At 29.0% G+C, this 21,665-nt stretch overlaps 1 protein-coding gene across 3 annotated transcripts in view; it reads left to right on the top strand.

Moving 5' to 3' along the window:
* The window catches only part of Wdr37 (WD repeat domain 37), a 99,397-nt gene that overhangs the window by 12,211 nt on the left and 65,521 nt on the right, over positions 1-21,665 (top strand). The gene's annotated exons all lie outside the window — the stretch shown is intronic.

The raw sequence follows: 21,665 nt of genomic DNA, 5'->3' as shown, positions 1-21,665 counted from the left end.
ACTATGTAAGTTTTAATACCAACCTTTTTAAAGTTTTATATCTTGACAATTAGATATCTGTTGCACATTAATTGTTTAATGCATGCGTGCACATTAAAGTTATTGTAGCCCAAATCTTTTAATATGCAATTAAATATTTTTAAAAATCTACTTCTTATTTTAATTTGTAATTCAATACTTTTATTTTGTACAACTTGGTAAAAATCTGACAGTAATATATAATGTTCCTTCAAGCTTCTACATAAAATTTTGACAAAGTTGAGGCCCCCCACTTGATTTGTGTTTTTAATTGTGGCCCCCGGCCTCATGTAAGTTGGAAACCCCTGGTCTAGACAAAAGAGGGTATTATAATGTGAAGTGGTTATATCGTAAGTGCACAATAATACAATAAATATGTACTCATAACTAAAAAAACACTTAATTTATTATAATAAAGCAATGCTTTACTTTAATCAGAATTAAGTAATTAATGGAATAATTGATAATGACTAAATTTTTTTAATGTTCATGGGTCTGTCTATATGTACTTTTTTGGTGGAAAATGCATTAAAAACAATACACTGGTTAGGGTTTCAAATTTAAACCACACAGAGACTAATGTATTATGAAAAATATTGAATGCATTTTCAAACATGAAAAAATTTGTAACTTTGTTGTAACTTTGAAGTTTTGACAAAATGTAAATGTATCCTTTTAAACTAATGAAAACGTATGGCACTTCATGCAAATGTTCGTACTTGATCATCAAAGTGAAGTAATTTGTATTCTACTAACTTTTTTATCCTAGAAATGGTCGCAAAAATGGTGGACTTATACTAAAGAGTATAGACTGTAATTAGTGCCATCAATGTTTTGCATTAAACAATTGCTAAAATAAAGGCAAAAAATCAAACCCCAAACAAAGATACCGCTATTTTCCTTTCAGTATTAATAAAAAAAACAATAATAACCCATGTTTAGTTACTTTATTGCTCATTTTATTGCTTTTATTTTTGATAATTTTGACCGTCTGTAACTTAACGAGTGAATTGCTTATGTCTTTATATTCTTACTATAAACAAGTTCATCTGCAAGCATATACAGTCAAACTTGTTTATTGCTAGCCCGGAATTATCAATATCCCTTTTATAAAAATGAATTGTTTAATAAATGGTTGGTCTATTGTTAAAAAGTATCCATGTTCTATATATATAGACCTTCTCTTCAGACTTAGCAAGAATTTTTTCTGAGATTTCTTGAAAAATATTTTATTGAGGCTGCTAAAAAAAAATATGCGACCAATTACAGAAATTTCTTTTCCTTTAAAATGATTCATCAATAACTCCAAAACTCAATTACTGCAAATACTATGACTTTCTCTATCAGTCTTGCCACGAGTCTGGTGGTCGGAAGTAGCACACTACAAGTAGTGAAACTATTGTGGTCACTACTTTTTTTCGTAGCATGTAGTGTAGTGTGATACAAAGAAACAAAAAAAAACAGTAACTTATAGTGATTCCTGGCAACTATTTTCAACTTTAGTTCAGTAAAGAAATGTGGTTCCAATGCGACTAATTTTTAAAATTTCATGGATACAAATCTTCACGGATCCATCAATGGATGCAATGAAAAGGACCCTGTGACTGCTGTTAAGCGTTAACAGAAATTACATATTTAGAATCACATGTAACTAATATTTAAACTTGCCATCACGATAAATAGATAATTATTCAGTTTGATCACGCTTTCACATGCGAGATGCACATTCGTGAAATGTTGATGTTATTTCAAAGGAAGGGAACATATTTTCGATGTGCTTAATTTCCTAGAGGAAATAAAATAGCATTAAACACTTAAGAGATTTCATGTATTTGATAATTTCACGTTTCTTAAATTAAATATTCGCTGTTGAGAAAGTCATAAAAAGTTGAAGGTTGATTTAGCACATTCGAAAAAAATGTTTTGTAGTAACAAACTGGCTCATGTAAACATGAATAAATATTTCTTAATTATTCCCTTACATTTAATGTAAGTTTGTCTACTTAAAATAGTGAAGTAGTAACTGCAATTCCAAAGTAATTTGTAATCACTTCTTTAAAAAGAATGTTGTTGTTGTTAACTACATTTGTAATAAAGTAGTTGCAATAAACTACAAAAATAATGCAGTTTTTCCAACCCCTGCATGAGTCACACAACCAACTAAGGTTATGGTATTGTAGATTGATCTTCTACTGCTCATATGTTAGTTTTTGACCAAATACTTGTAAAATTCAACATTTAACACTAATGTAAAATTAACAATTATAATGCATCCATCAGGATTTGAGGGCATAAAGTTTTCTGGAATATTGTAAGTTTTTCTGAAATCCAATATGTGTTAATGATGTTGTATATTGTGGTTTAAGTGCATTTTGCCAAACTATTGCCAGAGAATAATAAAAGTCATTAAAAGGTTAACTGCTTAAACATATGATAGCACTTTTTTGTGTATTCTATATTTTTTCCTTTTAACAAATATATCTGACTTGAAGCTAATAAATACCTTGATTTAAGGAAAGTTCCTTCTGTCTCTTCTATCTTGTAATAGGGAAGTTTGACTATATCAGAATTTCCGCTGCCTTATTAAGTCCCCATAAGCCCTTTAATTTATAGTTCTGGAGGCGTTAAAGAAAAACATTTTTTTAAACGCTTCCACAAATATCTATAAAAATCCTTAATTTGATTTCTATGTCCCTAAATTACATTTGAATGTTGACTTACTCAACATTCTTGGTGTAACCAAATTTTATCTATTGAAAAACAATTTTTTTAAAAATAAGAAAAGCAATTGTTTTTATCAACGCTCAGTGTTTAGTTTGTTGTATCCAACTCATGTATCTAACTCATGTTTCGTAAATTCAATCTAAAACATTCCTTTTTCTTTCTTTTTTTTTTTTTTTTGTATTTAGAAAGATAGCAAATGTTTCATCTTTTATTGTGTGATAGAATTTTTAATTTAGAACAGATGTTTACCAAGATATAGTTGTTTACATATTTTTAAATTTAAACCAATAGTTTAGAAGAAAACTGATACAATTGTGTAAAAAATAATTCCTTTATTGTATGGAGTAACGAAAAGAGGGCACCGTCACCAATAAAGAAAAAAATAGGAATGTTGGAGACATAAATTCTTCAAATGTTTTTAAATTTTAAAAAAGGAAGTTCTGATGTTTTTCGTGCAATTAATTTCAAATTTATGTGACTCTTATATTTTTTTCCTCTCACATTTTAATTATATTATGCTATCTTGTTCTATCTCTAGTTGAAATAAAATAAAACATTTTTTTTTTCGTGATAAGAATTAAAGAAAATTTGATTTTACTATTGTTGAAACAAAAAAGGGAACTTAAGCAAGGTGATTCTTAATGCAAAGAATAGTAGCAGTTTAAAATAAAAAGTCAAAAGGATTTCATAATTATTATTTTATTACTAAAACCTGATTTTGTTATCAAATTTATTAATTTCAGAAATAATCAGACCCCAAAATCACTGAAGGTCTGACTAAATTTACAAAAAACATAGTATTAATTAGTTAGTTTTTTTTTAGAGAAAAGTGATGCAAATTTATTTATATCTATATAAAAGCTTCAATTTTGTATAAAAAAAGACTTCAAAAATTATACAATAAGGCTTTTTGTGCTTTAAGGAAGAGGCTACACAGTAAATTTTGTCCTGAGGCCTGTAAAACTTTTGTACAGCCTTAGATATGTTTATCTTCTTCCTCTGCTACACTTCAGTTTTTGTAGGCTCAGCATAGACTCACATTGATGAGGCAGTACCCAGCCTGACACTGTGAGCAGAGGTTATCAAAATATAACATAATCGTGTTATTATAAGACTAAATCCTTATTGTTTGTCAAGGTGATAAATCTTTAGTAAGTGTATAATAAAATCTAAAAATATTGAACTCAGTGGTCTGACAGCTCATGGAGAGCCAAGACTTGCTGTTCCCATTCCTGTGTTTTTCGCCTTGGACTATGGAATGCAGGAGCAGATGTTCGGGTTGCGTAGTCTGACAAACTTGGAGCCCCCAGTGTTTAGTCCCAAAGCATGCTTTGTGCTCATTTTATCAACCCACTTAATGGATGAAAGGCTGGGTCAACCTTCCCCTGTTCTAGGATAGAACTCCAAACCTGTGACACAAAGCCCAAAGTGCTACCACCTCAACCACGGGCCACAAACCTGTAATAAACTGGGCTAAAATTTATTTTTGTAACTGTAATGATCAATAAATAAGGCTAGTTGAAAAGAAAAAAACATTTGAGAGTTGACATAATAAAACGAACTTATTTACACATACCCCCTAAATTAATCAACAACATGCCAATATGGTAAATCCATCTTGACTAGTAAAGTGCAATTCAGAGTTTTTCACTTGAAAACACAACTAATAGATAGATACCTTGTCTCACTTTTTGACCCGTTCTTATCCCACTCTCCCCTATATGTTTATCTCACACTAAGTAACATTGTCAACTTTCTTTATTGTGAATCTTCTTATTTAAAAGAAAATGCACATGCTAATGTAGAATATATTTATGACTCATAAATGACTCGAACATTAATTTTTCAATTGAAAAATTATGTATTTTTACAAACGTTGATATAAAAATAAAAAAAAAAATTTGAAAATATTTAAAATGGCAGATTATTAATAAACAACATTATTTGCCCATCTTCTGTAAGACCTCTTGAGAGAAATATTTAAGGTGAAATTCAATTATTATCCATTAGGTTGAAAAAAATATCTATAGCTAAAGACAAAAATTCGCACTTAATGTTTTTTGAGGTCTGTTGTTGTTGTGTCCAATCCTTCAGGATCTAGCAACAGCTAGATCAGATCCATGGGACCATTTACCCTAACTAAGTCCAGCACCAGAAGGGGACTTGCATGTACATCTTCCTGAGCTAACCTCAAACAATCGAGGATCTGTCCAGGGGAAGCCGGTAACAGATAACACTTCATGCAAGTCTGGTAGACCTTTTAGCCGGATACAAAAGTCATGCATTTCAGGTGCCCACTTATAAGTCTCAAGACAGCCGTTTGATGTTTTCTGTCTCCCTCTAACTCCTTAGTGCCCTCTGGGCATTTTCTACTAATCCCGGAAGGGGCCAGCCAGACTTGCTTATTTTTAAATTTTATCAAAGAGAAAATCTCTTGATAGGTCAGAGCATAATCAGTGGTCGCCAACACAGAGCAGCCTCTTTTAGCTAAGTTATCTGCAACTTCATTTCCAGGGACATTAACATGGGAGGGGATCCATTGAAAATGGACATCCCTATACTTTGCTATAAATTTTAAGGTTATTGATAGTTTGAATGCTCACAAGGTCACCCACACGACTCCAATCCTGCAAGTGTTGAATGAAGCTTCGGCTATCAGTAAAGATCCATACAGCACTAGAGTCTGTACTATGGAGAATGGCCTTTAATCCTTCGTCTATAGCAATTAATTCGCTTCTGAGGACTGAACAGTTATCTGGGTTGCGTCTTGAAAGCTGGACAGAGAGATTCTTTTTTTTTTCTTTTTTTTTTTTTTTTTTAAGCTCTTCAGCTCTTAAATAAACTGCAACGTCTGAGAAAAAAAATAATAAGGAAAGATGTGAATGCTATATTTAACTCAATAAAAAGAACCTCCCAAGTAAAGGAAACTTTTTAGAGAGACAACAATTATTTTGCTCCAAGCGAATACAAATTCTACCTTGACGAATTCTTTTGCAAAAAATGCATGAATATATAGAAATTATGTATATTCAAATTTTGCTGAAATTTTTTAACAAATAGTTATTTCTATATTTTGTACCCTGAAAAAGAAATAAAGTATTAAACATGTTTTTATGTAGAACAAAATGTACTAAAATTGCTTGCAGTAACTTAGCCCATTCTCTTGAAAATAAATTAAGTTATATTAAACCAACAACAAAAAAGTCGTTCTAGAATGAGCAAAATATATTCAAAGCCTATCTTATTATTCTAAAATAATTTCTTGCACTGGCTTCGAAACCCGAAAAAAAATTATTATAAATGACGTGTAAGAAATATAGATATATGTTATAATATAGTTTGTTTTTATCATTTAAATAAAATTATTGATATTTTTAATTGTTTAAAATAATGAAAGAGAGTACAAAACTCTAGAATTATTAAAGTGTTCATTATTTTAAAATTTTATGAAGATATTTATTTACAAAATCAACTTAATAACATAATTACATTTATTGTTATATCAAAAAACCTGTTTTTCAAAGAGCATGAATTAAATACTGCTCAATTTATTGTCTCCTCAATCTAAACTTTGGTTCAATACTTTTAAAAAAATTTGATACTGTGTTAAAATTTAGCAAACCGCAAACACTAAATAAAAAGTAATAATACAGTGTTTGAATGCTTAAAAATGTCTTCGCAAAATAATTATTTCTTTTCTAAATCGTCTTAAAAGCGTTTTTTTATAAGGAATTTAATAACTACTTAAGATCTTACATCCAAAATACTGATTATGAAAATATGATCAGGGAAAATTTACTTTGTTTTTGCAGTACAAATACATTTTAGTTTTATCTAATTCTTCCAAAAGGAATTATATATTTTTATTTTGGAAACAATTATGTATTTTAATTGCCAAGTACGATAGAATTATGCAAAGCATGCCTGCAATATTTCTTTATTAAACAAAAATCAATCTTCTATAACCGAGTATTTGTTCTTGGCCGTAGCCAAAAAAGTAATAATCTCCCTATATAAAAGCTAATGTAATTTTGGAAAAAAAGGGTTGAATTTGTTTCTTGCCATTGGCAGCAACAATGCATCAATTGTATTGAAATACAGAAATTTAAGTAACTCATATAATGTAAGTAGTATGTTGCACAGCAATTGCCTCATGACTGAAGTTAACGAATTGAAGTAACTGAAATTAACGTGATTGAATAATTCAGATTTTATCATTTTTCCTCAATATTTGGATATATTTTTAACTTAAATATGTGTAACATTGCAATCTTTTTTCTTTCATTCAAAGAACGGATAAAGTACTAAAGATTGAAATATGTTTACTTAACAAAAATAATAAACATAGCACGTTTCTTTAAATTTGCAATATTCATTTCAAAACTCATGTAATGCATATTTGAATTTTTTTTTCTTTTTTTTAATTTTTAAACTACTATAGCGGAAAATAAGTACCCTTAATTTCGAAATGTGAAATTTCAAAGAATAGCGCTTACAAAAAAATAAATTACGTAAGCAAGTGACAATCACAGTATCAAAATGCTAGTTTTTATTTATTGACTAACATAAAGGTGTTTATTTAACATAATGTGTGCTAGCCACCTCTCCTGAGGGACCTATTGTAACGGCGAGTTGATTTTACCATATACCCCCATGGGGATAGATCGAAGGCAGATTGTGTAACACGATGTGCTAAATATTAAATTATGATACCTACTCTGTTGATCTACAGGGTGGCTACAGAATACTGTTACAAATATCGAATCATTTTGTTGTATAGATATTAAATAGAAAATGATAAATGCACAAATATAATGAACATTACAAATGGAAGTTGACCTTAAAAAAAATTTTTGAAATTGACCACCATCTTTATCGATTACTAAAGATAATCACTTATGCCCTTATCCGATGGCTCCAGGAATCATTTTTAGAGATAATTTGTCCCATTCACACAATAAGAAAACTCTGAGGGAGTTCAATTCTGTGCTTCTTATCATTAACTTTAGACTCTAGAATATTGAAAACACAATAGTCCAAAAGATTTAGATCTGGTGAAGAAGGGGACCAATCTTCTTTCTTAATAAATTTCAGGCAACTGACATGGAACCACACCTGTGTTGTTTTGGCTCAGTGTGACAGTGCAGAATCTTACTAAAATATCACATCCTTCTTGGGATACAATCTCTCAGCATGTGGCAATAAATGTGTAGCCAATCCTTCCTTTTTGTAATTTTCAGCATTAATATTACCCATTTATTGATGAATTGCAGAAAATTTTTTCCATTATTTGACACTGCAGCCCAAACCATTACAGAATTCTTGTTCTGAAAGTGTTGCACAGTTCTTACACTTTAAAGTATATATATCATCTATGGTTGCTGAATATACAACATTATTTCTTAGCATTATAACTTTGTTCAATGCAAAATATTTTCTCATCAGAAAAGATTAATCTGTCAATACTTTTGTTACCTTGCATCTTTGTTATCTTTTTAATTTTCGTGCAGTTGTCGAACCTTGAACTCTTCTTTTGCGATAAGGAGCAAACAAAAATCTTCATTTAATATAACTTGCTTAGTTCTGCGACTCACGTTCTCTTCTGTAGCCATTTTATTAGCAGAGAGCAGTGGATTTCTTTGTCTCTTTTTACGAATATTTTTAAATGAGCTTTTCTGTACGAACTGAGAGTGTGACTGACCTGACCTGGGTCTATCTTTACAGCTATTAGTATCCAATAATCGATTTTTAGTTCTATATGTAAATGTTCGATTAAACCCAAGAGATTTTTATTGCTTAAAGATTCTACCTGCAGAAAATCTGTTTAACCATCAACCTATTAAATTCTATCTTTAAATTTATTCTAAATGTTTTGCTTTAAGCAAAAATCGTCTGCACTTAAAGAAAGCACCAATTACAGGAATAATGAGAGAGACATTCTTTTACCAAGCGATTAAAATTAATTCCTATTTTTTTAGTGTTACAGTATTTAGTAGCTATCCTGTAGTATTCTTATTCAAGCTATATGCTCCTACAAAGATTATAAACGTCTGGCATTAGTAGCCAGATGTTTTGAGTCTTATTTATATATTAATAAATATAAAGATGTTTATTTAACATATTGTTTCAAACATTAATTTCTGATACCTACCTTTTTGCTCTAGTATTCTTTTTCCAGCAATATGCTCCTAAAAAGACCGAAACATCTGGCATTAGTAGCGAACGGCAATAGCCGTTCCGGATATTACGAGGATTACGTTTGTGAGAGGATTTGAAAAGAGCTTAACTCTTTAATGCCCAAATCGCAATTTTGTAAAAGAACTATATGGATTGATATTAAATGTTGTGAAACTCACCCAGATAATTTCTAAAAAGTTCTACCTCAATCTCCTTCTACTTATTTGATTTTTGAAATAGTCTAAATTCATTTGAGATTGGAAGATATGGATTCTAAAAAACATTTGAGACACTTCAAAGGACTCTCCAGTTGGGCTTGAGAATGAATGAATCAAAAACTGAGATTACATTATCAACCGTAAGCCTGTATAAGTGCTTTTTTTCGCGATTTCTACGTTATATAAATCAAACCATTTTCAAGATCAAAAAAAAAAAAAAAACTTTTATTCCGTATTAATTATTGTCTATCAGTCAGAACTGTTCGAGTTTGCAGCTCTTCTAGTTCCCTTGAGCGAAGCGAGTAATGTTTGCGCAGCAAACTTTTGAGGATATCGATTAGCAACATTTATGAGGGTAATGAGCTTTAGCGAGTAGGGCGTAGAATCCTCTAGTGCAGGGGGGCCAACCTGCGGCTCACGAGCCACATGCGGATCTTTGAAGAATTATTTGGGTCATTCTCACTGAAAAGGTATAAATAGACTAAAAAATTTCTTAAATTAAATTAATTAAAAAAGTGGTAAAAATTACATAAATGCCTTTATTTATTTTTGTTATATGTCCTTATAATAATGGTCAAGTTTTCTATTTTATTTTTTACAAGATTTAAAATATTTTAAATTCTGCCTTGTCCACGGAGGAGATGTAATAGTCAACGGAGGAGACATTTCATGTTATAAAATATAAAATGTCAATGAAAACTAATTCATTAATTATTGGGTACAACTGATATGAGTTTAACATTAATAAGTAAATAATAAAATATTTCATTATTAGAGATAGAGCTACTTCCGATGAATCATGCTGCTATGAAAAGAAACATCCATTTTTAACCTAGGTGTACAATTTTTTAAGTAACTCTTACTGAATATTAATAAATTAAAATGTAAAGACTATTGAAATAAAAATTCAGACTCCACATGAAAGTTGAGTGTTGAGGGTACTCTTTTATGAACATTTTATGCAAGTTAAACATACTGTCATCCAAATAACGTTTTTGTTTTTTCTCTTTTCTTCTTGTTATTGTTTCTTTTTTCCCTGGGCACAAACGGCTTGCTCTATCAATTTCTAGAAATTTAAGTACATTTAACCACGATTTTTCTGTTAAATCTTTTTCTGATACAGATTTTAAAGTTTCTTGCTCTTTTTTTTTTTTTTTTTTTTTACTTTCTTCAAACAATATAGGGTTTTCTTTTAATTTTTGTCTAGCTTGTCTCATATTAAGTTTTTTCTGTTCCCTTCTCTTTTGCATTTGAACATTTCGTTGCTTTCTTTTCTTAAATTTTGGTTTTGACATTTTTTTCCTAAAATTTGAAGAGAAAAAACATCGCAGAAATTATTTAGAAAAATTGCCAATATTTACTTCTCCGACAAGAAAAAGTTAAACTTAATTGATTTTCTTTAAAAATACAAACAAATTAACAAATTTGTTCCATTTTGAAAAATATCAATTAAAAGAAAATAGTTTTTTAATTATTAAAAGTGTATTATGGTTATCTAACACATTGTCTCTTCCATTGACCGTGTCTTCTCCTCCGTGGACTTGTTATGTCCACTAAGAGGACGTCCACGGAGGAGACAAAAACTAGTTCTTGAATTTTTCTGATTTTTAATTTTAAAGTTACAAAAATGGGGCAGTTCTTTTTTATTAAATATACTATTTTTGCAATCTAAAATTCATCTATCAAAAATAAAATAATTTTCTCTTGCCTTGTTTATGATGTCCACGGAGTATACGGTGAGAACTTTGCCAAACCCCAGTTGAACACAACAATCCAAAACTGACACCAAAGAAAACGAAAACAACTGATAGTTAACATTAGAAAATGGAATGGTTACCCCTCCCAGCAGCTGTCTTGTAGGGATTTCGCATATGCTGTCCTTTATTGCATATTTACAGAACTATATTAATTGTCCATGGAGGGAGATTTCATTTTTGATGGACAAAGTTTACTAGTCATTTATTTTACAAAAATAATTTTTTTTTAAAAATATTAAATAAAAAGTTACTATAAACATTTAACTAGGTTAAACTACAAAAATCATTAAAATAACATTTAAATTGTTTAACAGCCATTAAAAATTATTTTGTGCCACAGACGTAGGGACGTCCACGGAGGGGATTTTGAAGTCATGTTTATTAAAAAATAAGAATGAAATATTAAATACATTTAGCAGAAATGCATATGATTTGTTAGTTAAGAACTTCACGAAAAATGATGAAGAAAAATATTAAGAAATCTGCTGTATTTTCTAATATTTATTACTCAGGGACTTAAACAATCACCTTTTTGTGAGAATGACCCATTTGTGGCTCTCGGTAAATGTACCCGAGTTCCCTTTTCATTTTTGTGCTATTATATTTTAAAAAATTATTATCCTGAATTAAAAAAGGCTGCTTGTCGAATTATTTCAATATTGGGAACAACGTAATTGTGTGAATCATTTTATTCCACTTTAAAATTCGTGAAATCCAAACACCGATCAGTATTAACTAACCAGCATCTCAAAGAATTACTGAGAAGTGCTGTCAGCAATTATTAACCAAATTTTAAGGAATTATCAAGAGAAGTAAAATAAATGTGTTTAATTTTTAATATTTAAATTCAATACACGTATTTTGTACTTTTATTTATATGTTTTAGATAAATATCATTTCTGTAAAAAAAAAAAAAAAATTATACCTTTCTTGCATACTTTTTAAATACGTATTTAATTGCGGCTCACGAAAAATTTCAAATTTTGAAAAATGGCTCGACTATTAAGGAGTTTGGCCACCCATGCTCTAGTAGATAGTGTTTAATACTTTACTTGCGTATAATGTAATATTTTATATGAAAATACTTTTTTGAAATAAAATTTGCTCTGACTAACAAAATTTATAAAATATTAAGATTGTAGCTTATTACGGCATTAAATTAATTATTGACTTTTTTGTGCATATTTGAATAATAATTACTAAATTTCTTGAACTTTCTGACTCTTCGCATGACACTAGGACTTTTTCCTCCTTAGAAAATTAAAATGATCGTAAAACATTTTCTTTTCCGTAACCCAACTTGTCATGCAGCTAATATTCTCTTTTTTATCGAAGCACGTTTTCCTATTTATAATAATACATATTATTTTTCCATAATATTGAGGAAGAACCGCATTTTCTCTTTTTTAATCGTCATTAATTATAATAAAGCAACTATTTTTTTCTTAGTAATACTACAAAGAACTTCCTCAAATATATAGAGACTGATTAAAAAGCATCCTATGAATAAATTGATAACTTGAATTACTTAACACATTATCAAAAAAATGGGAAGAAATCAAAATCGAAAGACTTAAAATCTACGTTAGAAATAATTGATTAAAACGGTGTTATCACGGTGTTCCGTAAATTTTGGCACGCAAAGGGGGCTGTAACTCCCATGTATCCACTGTTGATTCCTATCGTCGACTAAAAGTAACTAAATGCTACTTTCATAAATTAAATTAAAAAATTTTACCTGATAATATCTGACTCAAGCAAAATAATTTATAAAGAATCAAATGAACTTTTTAAATTAAGATTTCGAGGGAATTAAATAAATTTTCTTACAACGATAATTAAATAGTCATTATTTCAACCAAAAAAAAAATGTGAGAAAAATGCTTTTATAATAGCAATAACTTCCCAACTATCTGAAATTTCGGCGGAAAAAATTCACGTTAAGTTTACACATAAAAATGACCCTTTCAGCACGTCAAATTTCAACTCTATAGTTGCAATTCTGTAGGCTGTAAAGCAGCCTTAGTAGTATTTTTTACTATAAGTTTAACAGTTAATAATTTTCTTGCTAATAATCGAATGTTGAACTTATTTTATCATTCCATCTTACTTACTGTAAAGCGGTCGTAGTAGTAGTGTTTAACTATAAGTTTAACAGTTTATAATTCTCTTGCTAATAATCGAAAGATGAGCTTATTTTATCATTCCATCGTACTTCCTGTCCTTTTTTCTAGACCCCTTCATAATTTCAAGTGCAACAAAATGCAACTTAAATTTATGTAAAGTAAAAGAAAAAAATAATAATAAATAAAGAGAGAGTGAGCGAAAATATTCTCAAAAAAGCACATAAAATTGCAATATAACTTTCAATAAATTGGAGTTTCAAAAAAAAAATCGTGTTAAGGTCATAAATAAAAATGACCTTTCAGCGCGTTAGATTTCAATTCTGTAGTTTCATTTCGAGCTGCAGCACGGCGTGCGTGGTATTTGTTTACTACGCGTTTAACTCGCGAATTAATGTTGAATGTTGATTTTTTTTTTTATCCAATTTGTAAGTCATAGTTTTTGCGCAACCAAACCTAATGTTACACCCAAAACAGCAACATCCTCGCTTACGATTTTTTAATATATAGAGAGACAAGCTTGAAGTTGTTAACCAAGAAAACTATTTGTGTTTAAAGTTTGTCCCTATAAATTCTGAAATTAAATTAGTGGAATTAAATTTAAGTATAAACTAAAAAATATTTAGGACCTTTTAATTGGACAATTTTTAATATGATAATCTGCTTGTCAATAAACAAAATTAATTTTCAAGCAATCAGAGGGATTGGTAAGCGAAGCGAGCAGGGGACATTTTACATCCTTACCAATCTGTCAATTACCTTGAATTTTTAAGATAGCATTATCTAAGAGGAAGAATATTAAGTTAGAAGGAAACGATATCTTTGTTTGAATTGTTATTGTAGGGAGTATCTTTGTTAAAACATCGGTCCTTACTCAAACAAAAGATGCCGAGGAAAAGCGATCTTATTCATAGTTTTGAATCGAAATTCAACAAGAAGATAGCTTTAGGATGTTTTATTCGAAACATGCCGAGTCAATATTTATCTTTTTTATTGCTTTTATCATCTTTGCTAAAAATAGGATGACCATGAAAGCGATCTTCAATAGATTGTTTTATTTATTTGTTTAAAGATGTTAGTGAAGGCAAAATATTGCCGTATGGCGGAGATATGAATATAAAGTTTTAGTGGTACTAAAATTATTTTGCGGATAACTTTTTTAATGTTCTCTCTTTTATTACATTCGGAAACCTATTTTTCAATAGTTTTCAAATTCCTTGAATGCATGCACTCGATTGTTGCGTAAGCAATGCAGTCAAAAATTATTGTAAATTAGCTAATTAACAATAATTTATTGTTAATTGTCTATCTTCCGTACCAGGTAAAAAAAAAGATTTAAAAAAATTAATAATACTAATCATTACAACAATGTTAATTATTTCTATGAAATCATACTCAAAAACCGAAAAGCATATACCGTCACACAGTTACCCGTTATGAAATATTTAAACTGTACTGAAAGAAAAATTAAAGCATTGACCCATGATATTTCATTACGATGAATGCTTTCTGGAAATAGCTATGATATATTTTTCGTCGGCATCATAATTAAAACCATATTACTTTTTTGGAAATTTTATTTCTCATGATTCTAATTTCATTTGTTAATTAGTTTGCGGACTGTAGTCATCCTAGTTGTAATTAAATTTGAAAACAAACATAATTTTAAGATTCAAAATGAATTTAGTAATTCACGAAACTGATTTTTGTAGTTGATTTTACTAAATTAGTCCCACCCAAAAATCTAATTACATTTCCTCCTCATTACATTTTGTTTAAATAAGACTTCATTCGAATCAATATTTCTTCTTTGTCTCCTATTAAATGTCCCACAAGTTCATTAACTTGTAAGTGATTATGCGGTTAATGTTTTTGTCAAATGAAAGAACCCTGATTCGATATTATTGAATAGAAACCAATTCGGGTCAGGGTTAGATGATATGTAACGATACTTTCTTTTCAAAATAAAGTTACTATTAATAACGTCGTTTCATTTGTAATGAGTTACGTAATTTTTTATTCCGTTTTCGAAAATAATCGAATTTCCTTGCAAGATCTAATGATCGAATCGTCACGTACTAATGTTGCTAACTTCATGGTTAGAGGGGCACGCCCTATATATGCTAATTAATTAGTGCTAACTAATTATTATACTACAAGTTCAGGCACGGAAACTTTTTCTGGATAAATTCAGATTTGGAATTTTCGGAATATGGGTGAAAGAGATAGTAAAAATTTTAAAAATGCGGAAGGTCGAAATTTTTCCATTTTTAGAGGATATCTAAGAACTTATTGCTCCAGTCAAAATCTTTTTGCACTCAAACAATTCGTAATTAATTATATTAAAAAAATCACAGTTTGCCTAAAAGTTTGAACTATATTGTACCGAGCCCCAGGGTTCTTTTCGATTGGAGATAAATAAAACTTTCCTTATAGACTCCAACATTTTATTAGCAGAAACTTCTTGAAAATATAGCTATTTCTAGCCATCAATTACAGCTTAGTAAGCAGGCTGTTAAATCTTAGACGGTTCAGTGACTCTCAAATCAGAATTGCAGTCATTAACAGACATACTCTCTATTACTCTCTTTGCAAGGCACACTCCTATTTATATATAGTTTGTCTAAAGTAAGAACTCCCCTAACCATTCGTCTGGACCCGTGGCGGTGACTATGATAACGGGGTATGACTATTTCAAGTAGGGGTGTGGGGTCATTGTTTAGGACAGGTTTTGGCTCGGTCGTCTGGAGAAAGGGAATCTTTTTCTTTGGTCTCTTGTGTTAGCCCTGGAGTGAATAGAAGCTACCCTCCCTGAAATGCGCTATTCTTGTTTCCATTACAGCTGACGGCCTCAGACTTTGTGACGGGGGGAGTTCTTACCGTAGACAAACTGGAGACAAAACCAGAACTTTCGATACGATTCTCAACAATTCTCGTATAACTACCACATATTACGTAAATATTAGCCCTATCGCATGGAAACTCGGATTTGCAAGATCTATCATTCTGTTGCCAAGTAGCTAAAGTTATCGCCAAGTCTACAAAAATATTGCCAACCGAATCTTCCATAAGAAATGCATTAGGCGTTATTTTCTCTTTTAATTTCGTTAGTATTACGCGACATTCTAGCAATTTTTCTAATTATACTGTTTATTTAGAGTCCGTCTGAGATATTTAGGTTACGGATATTTAGTCTCATAACAAAAGAATATTCACGAAATTATGTACATATATTTATAGATTCGTAGCAGTATGTAGCTCATTACATTATAAAACCTTAAACACTCCGTCATACGCATCTGTAATTTTCTTCCAGCGAAATAGCAGGACTTTGGAAATCCTGTTAAGTTGGCAACTTTCCTCCCTAAACTTCAGTTAATTGAGAATACTTTTTAACGCTTATAGATAAAGGGTTCCATGACCACGATGTATTTCCGTTATCTTTTCTCTATTTACGTTGTCTCACAATTGACTTAGTCATCGTAAGGCACTGTTCCCAGTACCTCCGGCGATACTGGCAATGGTCGGTTAGTGAGTGGATAACCAACGTGATCAGCATGGAAATTGAGTACATTTATGGTTTTTTTTGGTACACTATATAGATATATGAATTGTGTAATATCATTCAAGTTTGGCGCGGTATAGCCTATATCCGCTTTTGTGCCATGAACTCAACATTCAATCCATGTAAATGTAAATAAATAAACCAAAACTGAGTTCTATTGGTCACATTGAGTGGCATTAGAATAAATAATGTTGCTGGAAAAATTACAAAAAGTGGCCCGCTATTTCACTTTTACTTTTTTTTTTTAACGCATAGATCGCCGAAACTTACTTTTCATATTTGTAAATTTTAATGTTTACTAACGTGGTTTTATTAGTATCCAAGCCTTAACAGTAACTAAACTAAACATTCAACTGAACTTAATTTTTTTTCTCATGTCACTGTAGTAATTAACTTCCTTTAGTAATTTTCCCCTTTTATTTATGTACTAATATAATTTTTTAAATGTAATATAATAGAAATGTAACTAAACTGTAAAATTTATTTTGAAAAAGTGTGCTATAAAGCCATTTTAAGCTGTTAAAATTGTGGTTAAAGCTTCATGTTTTGCGCTATCTTCAATAGCTTTTTTTTTTAATGAAATGCTGATTAATGTGTTTGTCTTTGAAAATTAAATATGAAGGGTAAGTATCTTGTTTAAATGTTTTCCTCCATCTAATTAGAAAACAATAGTTACTACGTGTTCACACGTGACTCAGCCATTTTACTTCATGGCGTCATAGTGTTTCTTCAAGCTTAAAGTACAGTAAATTTTAAGTGAAAAACAAACCTTATAGGGCTTCGAAACAATGATACTTGGGTTTATTTGCGTGATTTTAATTTACGAGGACCTAACGTAATGATCCTTCACTTAAAGGAAGCTATAGATGTGATGTGATTTATTCGCTTGTTGTCTCGGCCTTCAAGTAAAATTTTACTGCACTATCTTCGATGCATTAAAGATTCTTAATTAAAGATTATTTAAAGTGCTAGTAAATTGTTCTTTTCCTGGTAGCTTCTGCTTTGTAGCAAACCTGTTTACTTACTCAAGCATTTCAACTGCTTTTGGTTGAAACACTTTCTTTGTAGAATAAAGCTAAACAATGCGAGAGATAAGCATAAATCATATAAATAAAAATAAAAACATATCATATAAATAAAAATAAAAACATATCATATAAATAAAAACATATAATATTTCTTTCTTTTTTTTAAAGCTGATTAACTGAATGTTTAAATAATTGGGTTTTTTCCATCAGCTTATTTGTTGCTGTGTTTGCTGTTTCAACTATTAGTTCAATAGTTTAAGCAGATAAGAACTATTTTAAAATAAAAGGTAAATTTAAAAATTACGCGTAAGTGTGTGTAAAGCATTTAAATAGATTATTATTTATTTGTTTTATTTTTTTTTTACTTTTTATTTTCAAAATAGGAATATTAGAAATAGTAAAGTAATCATAGATAAAAATTACTTATTCGTTAATTAAACTACATGTCTCTTATTCAATATCAAACTTTTTACAGCATTTATTAGAACTAAAAAAACTAAATAATCACGATATGCACAACTTTTTAGAGCTGACGTAAAAAAAATAGCATGTTTACTTTTCTCATTGCCTTGCACATTCTGCATTTTAAAATAAAAATTTAAATTTTAAAATTATACTCTTTTAAGAATCTGAAACAAAAATGCGTGTAAAACAGTTTAAAGAATGCGTGTAAAGCAGTTAAATATATATATATATAGAAATATATATATATATATATACATATATATATATATATATATATATATATATATATATATATATATATATATATATATATATATATATATATATATTTTTTTTTTTTTTTTTTTTTTAACTTTAAACTTTCTATAAATATTTAAAATAAAAATAAAATCTTAAATTTCAAAATTATACTCTTTTAAAAGTCAGAAAAATGTAAATGTTTGTAAAGTATTTAAATCGATAGATTATTTTTTTACTTGAAACAAAATAGAAATATTAGGGGTAATAAAGTAATCACGAATAAAAATCATAAAAATTACTTTTTAGTTTAATAAATTACATATCTCTTAATTTAATATCAATCTTTTATCAACATTTCATAGAATGAAGAAAACTAACCCTTTAACGAGCCTCAAAAAAGACATAATTTGTAAAAATAAATTTTTAAAACGTAAAAAATTACATAATGAAAAAATCACACTTTTTCGTTGTACGTACTTCTCACTCTTTATAATGCGAAAGTTATTAAACGCCTAACATCTAATATAATTGAAACAAAGTATTAAAAATATTAAAGTATAAAATCTGGGATATTAAGCAAGACTTAAAAGATTAAAAAGAAGTGAGATCTGAAACGACCTGCAGTTTCGTGGGTTTGCGAGCAGGAATCGGAAACCCACTTTAAAAGTAAAATTAATAAATAAGTCCTATGATCTGATTGTATATTATCTTGTTCAAAACAGAAGTATAATACGAAAAGTAGTTTCTGGGATTACGTACAAACAAGCTGAAAAATACGTTTGCATAGAACACTCAATTTAATTAAAAGCTACTTATGGTACCACTCTGTTTTAATCATTGTAAATTTTTACGAAAAACCATTTTACATAACTCATCTTTTTACACAGCTTTCAAATAATGCAAAAGTAAAAATTCTAGTTTTAGTAGAATCTAAGGTGATGCCCCTTGCTTTAAATAAAATCGTTTTCATTTCAAATATGCCATCACGTTCTTAATCACTGTTTTGAGTCATGCCACTTATTACAGGTGCTATATAGATGCCTTAACTTACCGCCGATCGAGATGCACGGTTTTATGTATCAAAATTTCTGTCAGGTGAACTTGGTTCTTTGCAGTTATTTCTTTACAAATTAAGACCTTCGATCTTTTCATAGTTTGCGTTTTCGTGATATTCTACACAGCTGCATCAATATTTAATTTTAAGATTTTTTCGCAAATCTCTTGTCTGGCTGTTTGTAAAAAGTGTTACACATAGAATGAATCTATTGTCTTCTGTATTCCTTAAGGGGACACTTCACGATGAAAAACCCAAAAATCGACCAAATTGTACTTTTTTCAATTTTGTTTCAAAAAATAATAGTTATATCTAGCTACAATTTAAAAGAAAAATTTTTCAATTTCAGTCATTTTTTGCAAAGTTATAAGCATTTCAAGATTTGTAAACAAGGTTATGTTAACTGTCTGTTTTTAAAGTTAAACTGTTTTTCTCAATGTTGTTTTTTACGATAAAATTCAAGCTTCGAAAAGTTCCTTGCGCATGAGTTTTGAATAAATCTTTATTTTTTCTTCATATACATGATTAGTCTAATGTTCCATAACCAATGTGATATAAATAAGAGCTGAATACTCACTGAATATTTTTTAAACTACATTAAATTGTTATTTAAATTTCAATTTTTAAAAATTATACAAAGACTATGATATTTTGATTTTTTATTTGTTTAAAATTAAGTGCTAAGTTGTTCAAACATATCCAATTTTATTTATACTTATTCAAACTGTAATATAAATGAGTTTCATACAGCTACGATAAAAACTCATGCGCAAGAAACATTTTGAAATATTGGAGCATTTAGTAATTTAACTTGCGGATAAATTATTAAAAAAATTATAACTTTTCAACAAATTAATATTTTTGCTTCAAATTTTGGGAATATCTTTTTAAATGCTTTATTCACAATCTATGAAATTTTCATTAAAATTGGTTGATATTTAAAAAAAATCATTTTGAACCTGAAGTGTCCCCTTAATACAAATCATGAAGCAGTTATCAATAATGGATTCATATATATATTAAACCAGCGGTTTCCAAATGGTGTTTTGCGGAAGCCTAGGTTTCCGTGAGTTAGTACTTTTTATAACCAATGATGGGTACTTATATAGTATTTTTTAACCTCTAATCAATTAGTACTTTTTATAATCTCTGACTATATTTAGACCTGTACTTAATAACTTATTGAATGTTTCGGTTGCCTTTAACAGATTATTTCAAGTAAAACGCAAATGAAATAAAAATGGCATTTTTTAAAAGAAAATATATATCTAATAACGACATATTAAACAAATTATAGAAAGAACAAGCATTTATAAAATATTGCATTAGTATTTAATATCGCGTTTTTCAAATCGAAATAAAATAATTAAATCCTTTAATAAAGAAAAATGTTTTCTAAATAATCATTTTCAACGTTTATAGCAATTTTTTAAGTTTCATTTCGAAGTAAGTCATAGTTCGGCTTATTTTAATCATTTTCAGCTTTTGCCAAAGGAAAAAAAATATATATATCATAACTAGACTAGATGTAAGATGTAGTACAAGGGCTACAAATTTAAGTGTTGGGCATAAAACTTATTAATGATAAAGCGATGAAAAACCTTTATCCCTCTAACTAATATTTTAAAAATAGTTTTTTCTAGGTTAACGTTCACAATTACTTTCATTAACTTCATTAATAAAGTCGCGGTTCCGCCGAAAAAAGTTTGATTATTTAGTGTTCCTTGACCAAAAAAAGTTAAGAACCGCTGTATTAAAGAAAAAACCACAAAAGCACCTGAAATATTTTATAATATGTCCCATAATCTTTAAGGGATAGTTAAATTTAATTTTCAGAATATTGTATTTTGTATTCAAATGATTTTACTTGGTTAAAAAACTCTGTCTTAACTTTAATTCATAATAAATAATATTTTCAAAATTATGATTTTCATAAAGTTTTTGATGAACACTTTGCCCAACTAGCCGGCTGCGTTGACCAACAACAACTTCTTATCTTACTACATGTTGAAATAATGGCATTAGTATTTTAAGTGTGAATCGTAGAAATGAAAATCAGATTAAAATTCGCCGCTTTTTGGCTGCTTGAAATAATTGTATTGTAAAAAATAAAATTAATGGGCAATTGCTCCGCTACACTTTCTCGCCTTTTCGTAGCATAATTATTGCTTTATTTATTTATTTTTTTAACAAAACGAAATAATAATATCGTACACAAACATATATCAAATAGATTTTAAATTTCGAAAAATTATAGTAATAGCTTTTAAATTAGTTATAAGTGAGTATTGTATTT

This window comes from Parasteatoda tepidariorum, chromosome 6, assembly GCF_982258835.1.
Source record: "Parasteatoda tepidariorum strain Cologne lab strain chromosome 6, Ptep-v5.0, whole genome shotgun sequence".
Taxonomy (NCBI): domain Eukaryota; kingdom Metazoa; phylum Arthropoda; class Arachnida; order Araneae; family Theridiidae; genus Parasteatoda; species Parasteatoda tepidariorum.
The sequence above is the reverse complement of the archived record's forward strand: the minus strand, read 5'-3'. Positions and strand labels throughout refer to the sequence as shown.